Genomic DNA, 11,283 nt, shown 5'->3' on the forward strand with positions numbered 1-11,283 from the left:
ATTCACTTGCCAAAGTAGCTTCATAGAAGTTACTAGAACCCCAAATCACAGAGGACTTTACTCATGGAGGACAGGCTATGAAGCCTTAATGCAAAACCATTCCCTTGTATGGCAGGCAACCAGGCACAAGGTGCCAATCAGTACACAAGTACTGTGGACCACATTTCAGTCAGTATAAGGCAAAATAACTATTTTATTTGAGCACAAAAATGGCAGGTGAAAAACGAGTGCTGAGGAAGGCCTTTAGTTTTAATCTTCACTGACTGAGACAGAAATGTAGCAGCTTTAAATGCCGTCAGGTAAGTCACTTGGCAAGCTCAGCACACAACGTCCACAGACAGCAACAGTGCAAAAGAGGACAGGATCATGAGCGTTTGGAAGGGAAATCCATGTCCTCCCACTTGGGCAGTTACCTTTGCAGATGACAGCATTCTGACAAGATCAGCTTTGGTAACCAGGCTGAAGGACAAAACAGTTAAGATCTGATGAAGTCAACAGTGAGAGATGCAAGCGTGTCCTTTCAGCTCTTCACCTGAAAACTCAAATCTTTCAAATGATCTTTCAGTGCTGACAAAAAGGGTACTTTTATCTAAATGTCCTTTAAAATAAGCTTCTGAAATTACATCTGGGTTCCTGGCATCTTCACACGTGCAAACGTTAAGCACACTACAGTCTGCATGAAGCAGTAACATCTTTTCTGTTGAAGATCTGAAACGAACCACTGCAGCAGGGGAAGTCACTGGCTGAGCACCTGGACCCAAGAAGTACTGAAGTGATAAACAAGCTTTTGACAGCTGCAGCCTTTTCTGCAGGTGCCACAGGCATTTACTTCATTTCAGTTTGGCTCAGTTCAACACTTAGTTCAATAACTAGTTTAGAATTCAGAAATAGGTTAGGTTTTGTTTGATCAGCTTGTGCTCAAGTGAGAAAAGGGTGAAAGGAAGGTGTGTCCCCCCCAGACTAGTTCCAAAGGTTAAGGCTGTATTTAACAGGCCTATAAAGTTTAGTCTCAAGGACATGCAGCATTTTGCAACTGACTATATTACTAAAAATTGAGTATCACACTTAATACAGAAAAACCTGCCACAACCAAGTATTAACCCACTCCCAAAGAGCTTTTCTGAACACAGCTCCCCCTTAATACATAAAAACAAGTATTAACATCCTAAAGTACACTCAATACACATTTCACCATCCACATTGCCTGTCACTTCTCAACACCAGGTGATGCTGCCTTACTCTTCTGGCAACATATTGTGGGTTCCAAGTGATCACTGAAGTAAACCCAGCTAGCAAACATTCAACATCTTTAGAGAAGGATTATCAGACTTTCCAAACTTCTGCTCAATTTAACACTGCAGCATGATTTCAAAGGACAGATGTCCATCTCCTCAGAGCACACGGTGGAACGGATGGTTAGAAGATTCACTATTCCATCTTGCAGCCAGGCACAACAGAACTTTTACCACACTCAAATACACCTGTGTGATGAGAAAAAACTGCTACATATTCAGAAACCACATATAAGGCACAAGATTAGAGCAAGTCTAAGGAAATTACTGAATGGTGGAGATGCAAAGTAGCTTGACAGTGTACAGGGAGAGGTGCTGGAGAAGCAACAACAAATAGTACTTACAAAACTGTGTCAAACAACCCCAACAGAGACAGGGCTTGGAGAAATCCATTTCCATGCAGCACAAGATTCATTATGTGAATAGAGTTCAGCAGGGGAGATGATATGAGAACTAAGATTTCAAAGAGAGAAAATTGCACCTGGAAAGATGTCAACAAATACTTACAAACACAAATCTAAGAAAAATACCCTAAAGAAAAGTTGTTCCAAGTGGCAGAGCTTATCCTTCAACATACAGCTTGCAATGCAAGAGCAATTTCACCTCAAGAATGGAGAGCTTAAAAGAACCCTAGCCACAAATGACTTCAGTCACTCTAACACCTGAAACTATTGGCAAAGTACTAGATTTGGAGTGTTATGTGATATATTTCAATACAGACAGGAAAAGGACATGCTTTTTTTCAAAAAGAAAAGTCTGGATATCAGTTTCTGAGGTTAGGCCTGCCTTCATTCCATGCCTGCCTTCAGAAAAAGGTCAAAATTCATGTGACTGGTCTCCAATTCTCCACATTCCACAGAATCTCTGGGGAGGGTGGGAATCTTCTGTGAGCACTGAAAAGCAACAAGGAGGTGCTCAGCACCCACCTGGTTCACTTGGACATCACAGTAACGGGGTCTAGAGACAGGAGAGAACATGTGAGATCATATACCCAAGGTTTACAGACTTCTGCTGTTGGGGGGTAAGCAAAGGCTCTACAGTGAATGAAATACCTGGGGGACAACCATACCCAGAGAGCAGTTACCACTGCAGGTGGTAACACTGCAGGTAACACTACAGGTTACCACCACTGCAGGAGAACACACTACACAGGAACCCAGCTCAGTTCCATTTCTGTGCTCCCCATGATCTGCTGCTGGCAGAGCAGGCTTGTTACAAGTAGGAGAAAGGCAGGAAGAACTGCAAGACAGCCTTAAAATTCTATATAAAACTCCTACAAGTTGAAAAACTGTTCTGCAAGTAACAGGATACAACTGAGTTCTGAGAGGTGCGCTCAGGCAGGATTAAATGAACAAACAGGAAGGCAAATTCTTCAGAAGAAAGCTGTGGGCTCGATTGGATCAACAGACTGACCTTGAAACAAGTGTTAAGCTGCTGTAAGAAAGTCAAATGTATGGGGATGCATAAACAGGAATATCAGCTCCAGGGCACATGAAGCAGTCTTTTTACTCCACTCAGCTCAGGAAAGCCTCAGCTGTAGTACAAACTTGGGCTTTAAGCACCACGCTCAAAGCCTGATGTGAACTAACATGAGAGAAGGAAACAAATTACTAGAGTTGAAAATCATGAACTCTCAGGAGGACCTGAATACACTAGTTTTATTTAGGCCAAAAGTATCACAAGGCTGCAGGGTGGAGGGCAAGACACAAGGCAAGGAAACAGGAACATGGCAAAGGACAGTTCAAATATTTTTAAAAGATTACTTACTACAGGGGAAAGAATAGCTGTCCCTTATGCCCAGAGAATTAGGCAATGAGCCTGACCTGCAGTAAGGAAGATGTCTGGTTCCATACTCAGAACAAGTTTTAATGCTGAGGACAGCAAAGCACTGGACTGAGCAGAAAGAAGAGCTGCTCAAGCCTCTGTTATGAATCACATTAAATGTGCAATACCAGCATGGGGCAGGGGCCTCACACCCAGCCTAGACGTTTTGCAGTCCTACTTTTTTTTTTTTATTTAAATTACTAACTCAATTTCAAGCCACTACAATGTTTTTGCTTATCCTCCTAAGGTGTGTGTTTAGTTTCAACAAGCTAGAGGTTACTTCTCTGATTTTTCAAATTAAAACGTCAGGATTTGCACATCCAGCTTATTTTACCATACCAAAAAAAAAAAAAGTCAACACCTCATACTTTCTTCACAGAGAAATAAATCTACTCCAATCATTTCCCGTGGCAGCATGCAAGTTCCAACAATATTGCAGTATCCTGCTGTATTTTTCTTCTGACCAGAGCCGAGCGTGCTTTGCCTCCTAACAACCCAGCAGGGTGATGTAATGGCTTTCACCGCCGTGGTGTCAGAGCACTGTCACACAAACATATGCACACACCTTTTGCTTTTACAACCATTGCCTTAGGCTTGGTTAGGACTTCCTGAGGATGTGAAGTGCTGCATGCAAACCAAATACTCCAAAACAAAAACTAAAACATGCAGGATTTTACAGACAGGGAGATGAAGCAGAGAATGTTAGTTACAGACAGAGAATCTGTTAGGTGTACACATTTAAACTGCAAAAGCTAAAGTCATTAAAGCACAGAAGAATTAACTCTTAAGAGTTCAGGCATAAATAGGCCACTTAAGAACCAAAGACAAAATACTACCCTTTTTCATCCTCTGCAATAGTTTGGTACTGCAGGTATTTATCCAGGTCCTGGTCTGCTTTATTAAATGACATTCTTCTGATTTGTGAAACATGAAAAGAGCAGCAACAGTCCACCTCACCCTGCAGGAGCTCAGCAATTTCTTATCCAAATATTGAACCAGAAAGGTCTGGTCAGGATGGAGTGCTAATGGAAGAAAATGATGAAGTCAGCAAGCATATATGCAGCCAAGCTCAAGGAGACCACCATACATCCTGGGAAGTGAACAGGCCAAGTGACAGGCTGTCACTGGGACATGCTGGCACATGTTCCAGTGCCAGCACAATTTCCTCATCACCAACACTGCTGTTGTGTCTTAACCTTTGGTAGCCCCTTACAGCAGGCAACAGCCCTTCAGTTTAGCCTCCAAGTTACTCACACTTCTCAAATTCATCAAGGTGCAACTTGGTTGTTTCATTTCATCGCTTCTAAGATATGAAAAGATGAAGTGCCAGGTACTTGCTCCTTTCCCCTTTCCCACTAGAAGAAACACACACTGTATTTTAGCCAATTCAAGCAAGTAGTTCTTGAATGCTGTTTTCATTACTCCTCTCTTCTCTCACTTACTAAATACTGCACCAAATTAGGCTCTGAAGCACAGCAGTAGTCTTGGGGCACGCTTACACACCACTACCCCCATTCCAAATAGGACTTAATGAATTATTATTTGTCACTACTATCACATTGGGACAACTGAACAAAGAGGTTCCATTTTTTTTTTTTAACTAAGATTGAAATTGTAACTGTCAGTTAATCCAAAACACTATACAGACATACCAATAGATCCTATGTATCTAAATAGAGACCAGCAGTTAAAAACAAATAAATCACACCCTCAAAACTGTCCATAGATCAGAAGTCTCTTATGTTATGAAAACAAGGCTGGTTTATAACATGATAGAAAAACCACCTGCAATCTCAGTGGCCACCTACATGTTGATTTAGAAATGCTGAGCTGCAAGAGGCAAAACCCCACAGATCCAGACCCATCCTGCCTCAACTGTATTTCCATAGTTCTGCTGATTCATAATCTACATCACACACATGAGCCTCCAAACTTTAACCTTTTCCATATTCTGCATGCTACTTTTGGACAGTGGAAGCTGATAAAGCAATAAGGTTTTACAGATCCTAATGACACACAGCTCGTCACTTGCACCCTTCCTTAAACATGATAAACCTCCCTCTAAAACCAAAAGAGGTCAGATCAACAGAAAGCTTGAAGGAAGACAGAAAGTGCATCTTTCATTAGGAAAGCACAGAAAGTTAGAGAAAACAGTACCCTTAAGACAAGAAATTTCACTATACACGAACTTTGGAGGGTAGAATAAAGAACAAAAATATCACACACTATCCAACAGTAACTGTATGAAATAGAGGAATACTTTACTAAGACAAAAATCTAAAGCCACAATTAAGAAGGTGAAACATAACATATGTGCACAGCACTGAAGGAATGATTTAGGGCCACTGACATCAACAAGAGCTGCACAGAGCAAAAATTAAACATGCTGCAATAATAATATGAACTGCCCAATTAGGTTAAAAAATACATTTACCCTACAAATTAAAAAACCTCCCAAAGCCCTCGAAGGCATTAATGCTGTTCACAATGTTATTTGAGATGCAAATTAGGGACCTAAAGTTAATATAACACCAACAGAAGTTCCTATTATTCCCATTCATGGCTCAAGGGGAGGCGACAGTAGAAGAGAAGCCTCAGCCCTGCTGTATGAGGTCTTATGAAGACAGTAAAGGTTTTCCTTCGTTTTTAACATTAACACACCTTAACTTAAATGTAGAAATCGACAAATTAAAAATATGATCTTTCATAACCCAAGAAAAAGTGAAGTGAATTAAAAAAAAAAAAAAGTAAGCCAGCTGTCAAGGCTAGCTGGATGAGGGGAGTGTTAAGGAAAAACAAGTACTCTTTAGAAAAAAAGGAATTCAGATCCTATCTTCCAGCATCACAGAGCTGAGGCTAAACCACAGAAGTAAAGGTATAGACAGTGGTGCTGCAGTTATTTCTTCAACTATTTCCTGTACCAGCTGGGTTCCAATTTTAAAGCTCAGCAAATGCAGGAACAGCTTTTTTCCATCTCAGATGCCTTCCCCACTATGACATGTAGGTCTTGGTATATTGAGTCAGTTTTGCAAATGACACTTGTAATACGACAGCCCTAAGCAAAAATACTGTTTGATTTCACACTCTTATCTCTGTCTGTACAGACAGACACACTGAAGAGAGGCTTCCATCACTGGCCCTGGATGTCCAAAGCTCTGGGCCTGCACTTTGATATATTTGATATATCATTGATAGAATTTTTCCCAACATTTTCCTACAGTTTAATTTTCACAGGAACTTAAAACAATGTTGTCATATCAAATTCAGAGCAGCAATTCTAACATTAGGTAATCAGAAGCCTTGATCTTACTGTTAATATCCAACAAGCAAAATGTGACAGGAAGAATTTCACTAAAACACAATCAAGTTCAGACAGCAGAAAGCAAATTATATTAGTTTTGGTTTTATAACTCAGTAAATTTCCTAATTGAAACAGTTTATATTATCTAAAGCACGATATTCAACTGCTTGCTTAAAAAAAAAATATAGTGCTGTCAGTAAACTGAGAGCCATAACCCAGATAATGCATTTAGTAACAACCCTGCCTACTTCCTCCCCTCAACCTAAAAATGAGCAGAAACACGGCCTTCAGAAGTTATTTACGCCCACTGCAAAGCATTAGCAGTTAGCTGAGCAGCCTCTTGCCAGCTTGTTGATGACACTATTCCCCAAACTGACCAAACAAAAAAGCCACAACAGCACAAAATGTAGAAATGGCTATATTAAAGAGCTGACAGTTACCCTGATTTTTCTGTACTCAACAGTACCACAATACCCAGTTGGATAACAGAAAAATTTGTAGAGCAGCCTAGAAAGGAATTAAAATTATGGCACTCCCCCCCCTTTATTTTTACAGACCTCCTCTTGAGGGACAAGAAAATCCTTAAAGAAAACCATTTTTCAGAAAATATGACTGTCTCAATCCCCTAACAGAGTGTTTACAGTTCAAAGAAACCAACAAAGTGAAGATTTTTTTAATACAGACTCTATCACTGGACTGCAATACTTCAGTGCTAAGACCTTAAGGACACAAACTTTATAACATACAAAAAACCACACTGTCAACACAAATAGCTCCCTTGCAGGTGTACAGAGTCAAGAGATTGAAACTTACCTACCAAGAAAGTATCAGATACTGCCCTGATTTCAAGTACCTGTGTTCCTAGCCATGGCTTTCTTCCCTAGAATTAATGAACAGGGCTTGCTTCTGCTCATTAACCCCTCCTTCGAGAGTGCTCATAAAGCCCTTCACAGGTTACTGTGAGTAGTTCCACCCTCCCCAGTAAGATTATGTTAGTTACAATATCTACAACAAAAGTTGCAGGTACTCTATTTCAAAATTTAAGTTTATATGTAGATTGTGTAAGACCAAAGACAAAGTCCTATGAACATTTACCTGCAAGATCATTCTTACATAACGATCAGATCTCAAGAATGTACTAATCTAAAAATAGTCCAAGAAGTTTATTTCATAAAAATAAAAATGAAAGTTTAAAGCAAACAAAGTTTTGCCTAAAAAGAAAGCACAAAACCTGTGAGCTTGCAGGGGAGAGAGAAACTCATTGTTGCCAAAAGGCAAAATTTCTGTTTGTACTATGACCATAAACATACACAAAAAGAAATGTAAATCATAACATAAATACTAAGATTTTCCACTAAAGGTTTAACCAGACTGCTTCCTAGCATTTAAGAAAACTCAAAGCAGAACCAGAGAGGACAAATTCTTAGAACAGAACTCAAAGCCAGCACCAAAAAGTGGAGGAGCGAGGAAAGAATTGTGTTTGGAAAGTTTTAAGTACACCATGTTTCTAAAGGGAATAATCTATCAAACCACAGGAGGTGACTAGAACTGCCATCATCACTGTTAACACAAAGGAATGTAGATTGGGGGGAGGCAACAGAGGAAGGGGGAGAAAGAACAGAGAAGGGAAAAGAAGGAACTTAAAAAAGGGAGCCACAGTAATGGCTACCAGACTCTCAAGGAATTCCTAAAGGAAAGAATAAATCCTTCAAGGTTTTGTTTTAAATAAAGCAATCCATGCAATAAATTGCAGTCTTCTCAGTGCAGTTAGGCTTCCAGTTTATCTGTCCACCATATTTTCATAAATACAGTTTTATACCTCTACTACCAAAGTTTAACACTATGGTTGCAAATATAAATAATTCTCCTTTCAGCCTCCTCATTCTTCTCAAACATAGTACCCTGCAGAAAAATAGCTTTTCAAATGGAAGTAGGGAAATTTAACTTTCCCAAATTTAAAATATCCCTTTACAACTACTGAATCAACTTTAATTCTCCAGTTAAAGAGACAATAACTACAGGCTACGCACTGGCAGGTAAAGGCCACTAGAGGACTGCCAGATTACCACAGGAACATCCCAAAAGGATATCATATCATTAGGGGGATGATCTTGCAGATCAGTATTTTAAGTCTGTCTAACAGGCAGCATGTACTTCCATATGATGAAGAATAACATCTTGCTACTGATGCAAAAAATAGGGATAATTAAAAATAGCAGACATATTAATACCAACAGTATTTCCCAGAAATTCAAAATGAATGAGCAGTAAACACATTTTCTAGTTAGGAGTTCCACCAGCTTATTAAGATCTACTTGAAATGTATGATTTAGCCTTCTGACTCCAAGTACAACTCTTCCAGGCATTTTCAGAAGCTCACAAGCTCTTTGGGCTTGAACACGTACCCTGCACCTCCAATAAAACCAGATCAAGTCACATGCTTCATCAGGAAAGTTTGTGCTATTCAGCAAACACTGTACTCCGGGTTTCATAAGCCAGACTCGAAGCAAGCAGACTCTTCACAATTAAAACACATCCAGGGATGTTTCAGCTTGCCACAAGATACACAAACTCACTGGTTCTTGCCAGTAACGGTTTTGACAAAAATATTTCCTATCAGTCAGGCATATGAACGGGAGCCAGTGCAACAGTAAAGGCTGCAAAATAACTGTTCTCAGGAGCTAATTTTAATGTAAGCACAGCGAACCAGAAAATGGATTTGACCAGCTGGCTCAACTGATCCCAAGGCCTAGGATTGGGTATGCACATTACAATTCAGGGACTTCTTGGTTCTGAACCACCCAACCCCTCTCAGCCCTGCAACCTCAAAGCTAAGGTGCTGCTCCAAAGACCAGTTTCTGGTTTCTGAACCCTGTGGTGGAGATGTCATTTCTCCAAAGGGGAAAACACGCGAACTTGCCGATCCCGATCCCAGCAGTTCAGATCCCTGACTCAAGGCCAACCCTGAGGATCCTCCACAAGACCTAAAGCGACCTCCCGAAAGAGCACCCAGAATCTCAAGACCACGTTTCTATTCAGCCTTCTTGCAGGCCAGAAAACATTTAATAAGCCAAATAACCAGAACAAAGCCACGTTACTGCCCTTAGAAAAGCTGGAATGACACAATGAGCCCATTCACTCGCTCACTGAGCCCAACTGGTCCTTACACTTCGGGGGCCATAAACTAGAATCAACTTTCCTACTGCTTGAGGGGCGGGGGGAAGGAAGAAAATAACCTCCGCTCCCATCCAAGAACCACTATGGAAGGCGGCTATTGTGGGAAAACATGCACCTAGTCGGAGGTAACTCTATCCTTGAGCCAGAGAGGGGGGGGATCGCCTCAAAATCGCGGGGGGACGTGCCTGCAGACATGTGAGTGCAGGGCAGCGGCACAAAGGAATGTCCGAGCCCCGCCGGGTACGGAGATCGCATCATCCCTTCCCATGCCATCCCTTCCCTTCCCCGCACGGCCGGGGCAGGCCGGGCCCTGGGACACACGGCCGTGTGTCCCACCCGCGTGCCCGGATCCTGCCCCGAGCGGCATCATTAAACCTGATAAGCTGGGGGTATTTTTGGATTTTTTTGGGGGGTGGGGTGGGGAGGGTGTTGGGGTTTTCTCCCTCCTGGTGGGGCCGCCGCCGCCTCAAGCTCCCGGCAGCAGCCCCGGCCGTGCGGGGGGAGCGCGGCCCGCGCCGAGCGCCGACAACAACAACAGAATATCCAACATCCACGCCGCTTTACCGGTGTAGCGGAAGGGACGGGCGGCCCGCAGCCCCGCAGCCCCGGGGTGACACCCCCGCCCCGCAGGGTCCCCCCGGGCCGCGCTCGCCGCCCTGCCCGCCTGGAGCTGCGCGGTGCCCACGGGGGCTCTGCGAGCGGGTCCGGGGCCGGCTGGGCCGCCTCCCCTCCGCCCGGCACTGCCGCCTGGCTGGCTGGTACCTGCGGGGCTGTTACCTGTTAATTGTTACCTGTTACCCGTCCGGCTGTTGCCGACACGGCTGTTACCCGTCACTCGGGCGGCTGTCGGCACGCACCGGCCGCGCTCGCTGAACTGCTCCCCCCCCGCCCCGTGCCCCATACCCGCCCTCCCCGCGGCACCGGCGGTACCTGCGCGGCCGCGCCGCCTCCCCCGCGCGTTATGGCCCAGGCGGCTCAATGGCAACCGAACAAAACACCGCCGGCCACGCCCCCTCCACCGCCCGCCCTCGCCTATTGGCCGCGCCGCCCGCCCGCCGAACCCTGACCCGCCCCACCATTGGCCGGCGGGGTCGTCTGGCCCCGCCCACAAAGGGGGGTGGGGGGCGGGGCGCTGCCCCGGTCGCGGCGAGGACGCGCAGCTGCGGGGCGGGGCGGGGCGGGACTACAGCCCCCAGGAGGCTTTGCGGCGGCGTGCCCCGCTCTCATTGGCTAGGCCGGGCGCGTGCGGAGGGGCAGAGGGTGCTGGGGCGATGACGTCATCTCGTGCCCGGATAGAGCCGCGGGGGGTACGCGCATCGTCCTCCTGCTCTTCGCAGCCCTCCTCTTCTCCCTCCTTCTTCATCCTCCTCTTCCAATTCCTCTTCCTGCTCTTCTTCCTCCTCCTTCTCCTAATTCTTCTTTTCCTCCTGGCTCGTGGAACACTCTCTTCTTCTGCTCGCTTTGCTTCTGGCCTTGAACTGCGAATTCTAGTGCATGTAATGGGAAATTATGGTTCATCTGCTCCACGATCCTTGTCAGTACCATTGGCAAGGGGTTTGGCTCCATCCTGTATAATCAGTTTTTTTGCACGCAGAATTCCCCATTGAGAAAACAAGTTATCATCCCTGAAGCATCTCACTGCTAAACCCTTACCCAAACTTAGAGTTAGTTCTGTTGGTTTGGGTTTTT

General features: G+C 44.1%; 1 protein-coding gene across 8 annotated transcripts in view; it reads right to left on the bottom strand.

The window, feature by feature from the left end:
* Nucleotides 1-10,621, bottom strand: part of FAM53A (family with sequence similarity 53 member A) — a 70,697-nt gene extending 60,076 nt beyond the window's left edge. For 3 of the 8 annotated variants that reach the window (XM_017820765.1, XM_017820766.1, XM_017820757.1), the window contains exon 1: nt 10,372-10,474. The gene's annotated coding sequence lies outside the window, so the exon portion shown is untranslated. Of the gene's footprint in view, nt 1-4,370; nt 4,394-10,158; nt 10,258-10,356; nt 10,475-10,524 lie in introns of those variants that run through there. The other 5 variants (XM_017820758.1, XM_017820759.1, XM_017820764.1 and 2 more) reach the window with 5 other exon arrangements.
* Between the last annotated feature and the right edge of the window lie 662 nt (nt 10,622-11,283).

Source organism: Lepidothrix coronata, unplaced genomic scaffold, assembly GCF_001604755.1.
Source record: "Lepidothrix coronata isolate B3197 unplaced genomic scaffold, Lepidothrix_coronata-1.0 Scaffold85, whole genome shotgun sequence".
NCBI classification, from domain to species: domain Eukaryota; kingdom Metazoa; phylum Chordata; class Aves; order Passeriformes; family Pipridae; genus Lepidothrix; species Lepidothrix coronata.